Below are 7,040 nucleotides of genomic sequence, written 5' to 3' on the forward strand. Positions count from 1 at the left end.
TAAAAATATACCACTATTGTTATTTCAACTTTCAGCACAGAGTAAGATTGCATCTGTGATAGGTCTGGTATAAGTTTTGACGGAACCGTGTTGTACGATTTTCACTTCGACCTTTCTGACCCTGCCATCGTGGCTAGGAATCGCCTTAACAACCGTACCAAGTGGCCATTCATTGCGTTTGGCTTGATTGTCTTTCAACAAAACAATGTCACCCTCTTTCACATTAGGTTTCTCTACCTTCCACTTCCTCCTAGACTGCAGGGTAGCGAGATACTCCCGTTTCCATCTTTTCCAGAAACAATCTGCAAGACCCTGGACTTGATGCCACTGGGCCTTGTATAGGTCCCGGAGTTCAAAGTTACCAGGGGGAGCTAACACTGGGTTGGCCTTCTGAGTCAGAAGCATTCCAGGCGAGAGAACTTCAGGCGCTCCACGATCGGTTGACACAGGGACTAAGGGTCTGGCGTTCATTATGGCCACGACCTCAGCCATAAGAGTGACCAGTACCTCATGAGTGAGGCGAGTGGTTGGGCCCTTTGAAAGCAAGCCGTCAAGGATGTTGCGAGCGAGACCTATCATCCTCTCCCACACTCCCCCCATATGAGAAGAGTGTGGAGCGTTAAAAGTCCAAGTGCAGCTTTGTTCCTGCAAGTAGTCCTTTATCTGTGGATCATCCACATTGATTTGCAACTCATTGCAGGCGCCAATGAAATTAGTACCTTGATCTGATCTCAGGTTTCTAACTGGTCCCCTGATTGACAGGAAGCGGCGAAGAGCGTTTATGAAGCTGGAGGTAGACATCGACTCGACAACTTCAATGTGAACAGCTCGTGTACAAAGACAAGTAAACATCACAGCCCACCTTTTGTTCTCAACACTGCTTGCTCTAGTGCGACGTGATGTGACACTCCAAGGTCCGAAAACATCAAGACCGACATGAGTGAATGGTGGGTCAACAGTAAGCCTATCAGAAGGAAGACTAGCCATCTTCTGTTCTTCAAAGCGGCCTCTTAACTTCCGACACAAGACACATTTGTGTATAATGGTGGATATGAGTCTCTTAGCTCCTACAATCCACAGCCCTGCAGTCCGCAAACTGCCTTCAGTGAACTGACGCCCCTGATGGGCTACCTCATTGTGATAATGCCTGACCAAAAGAACTGCCACATGGTGAGAATTTGGTATTATCACAGGATGCTTTTCGACTTCGGAAAGATCAGCAGATTGTAAACGTCCCCCAACTCTTAGTAAGCCGTCCTCGTCAACAAAGGGGTCAAGCTTCCCGATGGGACTGTTTGAAGGGAGATCTTTCCCTTTAGAAAGCAACTCAATTTCCTCTTGATAGATTTCCTGTTGCACACATTTGAGTATGACAACTTTAGGATGTGAGGGTTTTATGACGTCTGACTGGGATGCTTTGGATCTTGACATAGCAACCTGCAGAAGAGTTCTCATTCCTTGGACCAAGGATTTCCATGTTGAGAAGCGCTCAAACCTGTGAGAGCCAAGCTTGTTTTTACTGACTTTGGTTATAAGAGCAGTCACTTGGGGGCGAAGTTCCCCATCCTCTGATGGATTCACAAGTGCAAACGTTTCTGTTTGTTCTGTCTCTGACTGCACTAAGAACTGTGGACCAGTAAGCCAAGTAGTGTTTTGCAAGTGAGAAGCTTGAACTACTCTGGTGCCATGGTCTGCTGGGTTTTGGTCTGTGGCTACATAAACCCACTGCTCAGGTTTGGTTGATTTACGAATCTGAGCAACTCGATTTGTCACATAGACGTAAAATCTGCGAGTGCTGTTGTGAATGTACCCAAGAACTATTCGACTGTCGGTGTAAAACTTTACTGCGTCAAACTCTATGTCACATTCACCAACAATGATCTGAGCCAGTTCTACTGCGAGCACGGCTGCGCATAGTTCCAAGCGAGGTACTGTGTGAGCAGAAGATGGTGCAAGCTTAGACTTGCCCATGACAAATCCGACCTGATAGTGTCCACCTCTGTCGGACACTTTGAGATAAGCAACAGCTGCTATTGCCATCATCGAAGCATCTGAGAAGATGCAAAGCTCTCTTGTTTGTGCCTCTGATAATGTAATGGAAACAAAGGGTCTCTGAATCTGTAGACTTTCTAGTACACTGAGCGATTCAGTCCATTTTAACCACTCTGCTTCTTTGTCTGATGGTAGAGGGTCGTCCCAATCTTGTTGTTCAAGTGTCAACTCTCTGTACAATGCTTTGCCTTGAATTGTCACAGGTGCTGCAAATCCGAGAGGATCATAAAGACTATTGGCAACAGAAAGTATTCCACGTCGGGTGAAAGGTTTAGTGTCCTTTGCAACTCGAAAGGTGAAACAGTCACGTTCTAGATCCCAACAGACCCCAAGACTGCGTTGGAGCGGCAGAGGATCCACATCCAAATCTAAATCTTTAAGATCTGTGGCTCTTTCTTCTGGAGGAAATGCATTCATGACACGCCCGACATTAGACGCGATTTTGTGAAGCCTAATGTTTGCCTCAGCTAGCATGCGTCTTGCATCTTCTAAAAGTTCAACAGCTTCGCTCTCCTTGGAGACAGAAGCAAGTCCATCATCCACATAGAAATTGCGGAAGACAAACGCCTTGGTCTTCGATCCATGCTCTTCTTCTCCCAGCTCAGCTGCCCGTCTCAGACCATAGATAGCAATGGCTGGAGAAGGACTGTTCCCAAAAACTGGGACTTTCATGCGAAACTCTGTGATGGCTTCGTTTGGATCATTGTCTTTGAACCAGAGAAACCTCAGATAGTTTCTGTGTGATTCCTTCACTCGAAAGCAATAGAACATCTGTTCTACATCAACAGTAACTGCAACTTGTTCCTTTCTGAAGCGCAGTAAAACACCAAGAAGCGTATTGTTCAAATCAGGCCCTCTGAGGAGAGTATCATTTAGTGAGACACCCTCAAACTGGGCGCTCGAGTCAAATACAACTCGGATCTTGCTCGGTTTCTGAGGATGATACACACCAAATATTGGTAAGTACCAACACTCTTCACCTGGCGTTAACTCTGGAGCCTTTTCAGCTTGGTCATTGTCAAATATCCTCTGCATAAACTCGATGAACTGTTCTCTCATAGCTGGTTTTTTATCCAAAGCCCGTTTCAGAACATTGAGGCGTTTCAGAGCCTGCCCTCTGTTGTTGGGAAGAAGTGGTCGCTGGTCACGAAAAGGCAAAGGCGCCACAAGGTGGTTGTCATTGTCCATGTACATTTCTTTGTCCATTATTTCAATGAACCTTTTGTCTTCTATAGACAACCCTGGTTTGTCGTCATCAGGACTTCTTTGAAAGACATTGACACCCAGAGCATCAGTCTGTCTGAGAGAAGCAGTCTCGATGTCACAGAAAGCATTAGTCTTCTGTTTTGGCATGACAAATGTCTCTTTCACCTTCATTGCATTTGTGCAAGGCTCAAGAAAAGAAGGCCGTCCATTTGGTAGGACGTTAGTTTTGTACACGTTCACCTTTGTCCGTCTGTGTACTCCATTTAGACATATTTCACCCACAATAACCCACCCCAAGTCTAATCGTTGGGCATAAGGTGAGTGGTGCGGGCCATTGTACTGTTCACGCACTTTATGAACACTTAAAACATCTCGCCCCAATAAGAGCAAAATAGGTGTGCTGGGCTCTAAAGGTGGTATCTTGCCAGCAATGGGTTCGAGATGCGGGAATAACTCTACAACGTCAGGCGTAGGAATTTCACTACGGTCACCTGGCAGTGCGTCGCACTCCAGCAGAGGTGGAAGAGTTACATGAGTGCCACCATCAAGTGAGGAAACAACAAAGTTGTGAGCTTTCCTGCCTGTGGCCTCACTAACCCCAGTACATGTTTTCAAGGTATAAGTGGACGGAGCCGATTTGACATTAAACAGCTCAAAAAACTCAGACTTCGCCAGAGACCGATTGCTTTGGTCATCCAACACAACGTACATTTTCTGAGATTGGTCAGGGCGACCAGCAGGGTACACATTCACAAGTGAGATTTTAGAACATGACCTGAGTCCCTGCGCTTTGTCACAGATTTCAGTGCATTTTGCGATCACTTCAGGGAAACTGTTTTCACACTCCCCGCCTTGCACTTGCTCCGTTACTTGAGCAGAAGTTGACCAGGGAGCTGGACCGGGATGTAGCGCACTGATGTGTCTGTCACTGTCACATTCTTTGCATTTCACAGCGATTTTACAGACTTTGGCTACATGTTTTGTGGTAGCGCAACAGCGAAAACAGATTGAGTTCTCTTTTAGATAAGCTTTCCTCTCATCTAACGGTTTGATCCTAAATCCACGACATTTTGATAGAGGATGTGGTTTATTGTGTATTGGGCACTGATCTGCTGGCTCCTCTATTTTGTTCCCTTTGACACTATTACTCGTAGGTTTTGCTGTTACTTCTGTCTTCTTCACTGAAACTGTTCTGGGATTGTTATACTGTTTTGGATATCTTTCATGTTTTGGCTGACTTGCAGCGCAGTTCGATGAGAACGCAAAGCTTGGATCGTTTCGGGTTTTTGCTTGTCTGGATATGAAACTTACAAAGTAAGTGAATGGTGGAAAGCACACCCCGTGTTCTTCTTTGAACATAGACCCGAGTGATATCCAGCGTTCTTGCAGACCGTAAGGAAGCTTCTCGACAATAGGATTTACCCCCCTAGCTGTGTCAAGATAGGATAGACCAGGAAGATATCCCTCTGACTTAGCTGCTTGAATCTCTAAAAGAATGTCTCCTAACTCTCTGAGACGCTGATTGTCTTTGTTCGAGATTTTAGGGAAGTTCTCTAGTTTCGACAAAAGAGCATTCTCAATGACTTCTGGTGAGCCATATGTATCATCTAACCTTTTCCACACCATAGCTACTCCTGCCGTAATGTTGTGAACATGCGCGGACCTGATACGCGTGGCTTGTGTGGAAGATTCGGGGCCAAGCCACTTTAAAAGCAAATTAATCTCTTCTCTAGCTGTTAGATTAAGTTCTCTAATCACATCCTGGAAAGAAGTTTTCCAGGCCCAGTAGTTTTCTGGACAGTCATCAAATTTCAAAAGTCCGGAACTCACAAGTTCTCTTCTAACGAGATGTTTGGTAAGATCAGTCATTTGTGCTGGTTCCCAAGGATAATTTCTGAAGCTAGCTGTGTGAGACACTGGAGCTGAAGGACAATGTGCAGATCTATTTGTATTATAATCAAACATAACTTCATCATTAGCAAGAGTCTTAGGCTGGTTTGTGACGGTGTCGGTGAGCGGGTACCGCTGGGTTGGAGCTGGTGGTGCTGGCGACGGTGCTCGTGGTGCTGGCGACGATGCGTTGAGCGGCTGCTTTGGACACGGAGCTGGCTGCTGAGCGTTCGGTGTCACGTAGTGAGCCTTCACATACTCGCTGGTGCGTTGAGCGTTGTCCTCCGGAGGGATCTGCGTCGGATCTTCGAGAGAGCGGCCTTCCATTGCTGCTGCCTCTTCGTAGACTGCTGCTTCAGCTGCCGCTGCTGTGGCACTTCTCTCGGTCTTTAGCACATACAGACTGGCCTCCAGTTGTGCTGCTTCAGCCTCTATTTTAGCCTTTGCTTTCATCATTTCTGCTTCTCGAGCTGCATATTTCGCCTCCACCAGGGCTGCTTCGGCTCTTGCCCTTGCTTTGGTGGCTGCAGAGCTGGTTGAGGACCTGCTGGACCTTGAAGACTCCGTTCTTACGGCGATTGATCTGGTGTCGTAGAGCTTTTGTGACTGGACCAACTCATTCCGCTGCTCCATCTTGTATCGTTTGGATACGTGTTTTAGTATCAGTAGATGAAGTCTTTTACTGTGGAGTTTCAGTCCGCTGTGTAAGAGTCTTCTTACTGTGGAGTTTCAGTCCGATGCTGTAAGAGTCTTCTTACTGTGGAGTTTCAACTCGCTGGGTCACAGTCGTTTTTGCTGTGGTTCAACCCGCCGGGTAACAGTCTTTTTACTATTCTGTCCTCACGCTGGCGTGATGTCTGCCAAGGCTAGACAGATAGCGAACAACTGAAGAAAAAAGGATGCTGCGGCCGCGTAGTTTGTAGCTGCTTTACTTGGCACACAGGCAGTTATTTCTTTTTTGTAAAAAGACTAAGATACCCCAAGGCTGAGCCACGAACCCGCTGCGACGATGTGCACTGTCTGGTAGCTGCGTACGACCTGCGTAGTGGCTGAGTGGGGGTCGAGTAACCGGAAATGAATGAACGAATGAAACCTAACCTAAATTCGGTCACTAGGGGGCAGTGTTAGAGCGTTTAACGAAAGAATAAACGGGATAACAGTACATCCTGGTTTTTGTGAATGTGGAGGCTTTAAAAACGGTTCAGAACTTTGGAGCAATTACGTTGTCCCGCTTCTCTCGTTGCGCCGTCCAAATGCCTTAACTTCAGAGTGACAGCTGCATGGCCACTGATAGGTCACATTTCTCGGCCCGCCACATTTGACCTGCGCACGTACCAACAAGCGCCTACAAGACACACACACACACACACACACACGCACGCACACACACACAGAGTTGTTTAGATAATGCTATCAAGTTAAATGTGTGTTATCAATTGCTATAAATAGACAGTCCAAGAATGCTGATGGCCATTTGGAGTGCAACATTTCATGTGGTTGAGCCATGAGATGTAGAAAAATTGGAAATGACATACAAGCAAATCATTGTGACTTCTGTTGTTGCCTTTGCAAGACCAGTTCAGATATGCGTTATCGCGAATTTACACGACATTCAGGTGTGTTCGGCCATCCGATGACACTTGTAGCATTCGTGTGCTTTGCAACTTTCAGCCACCGGATCCAGAATCAATGTCACGGCTGTAGACTACGGTTTACAAGAGAACGCTGACTGCTCCAGTCTCGACAGAGGGCAGCTTCCTTTATTGGGTAAAATCTATGTAAGGAATTTTGCTATGTCACAGGGCACAAATTAAACTTTGTTCCAAAATCGTTGGACTAATAATTCCTCCGAATCCTACAGTTGTGATAGAGAGCCACGGTGCCGCCTCGCA

Source organism: Syngnathus floridae, chromosome 2, assembly GCF_059516105.1.
Source record: "Syngnathus floridae isolate MCC-2025c chromosome 2, RoL_Sflo_1.0, whole genome shotgun sequence".
NCBI classification, from domain to species: domain Eukaryota; kingdom Metazoa; phylum Chordata; class Actinopteri; order Syngnathiformes; family Syngnathidae; genus Syngnathus; species Syngnathus floridae.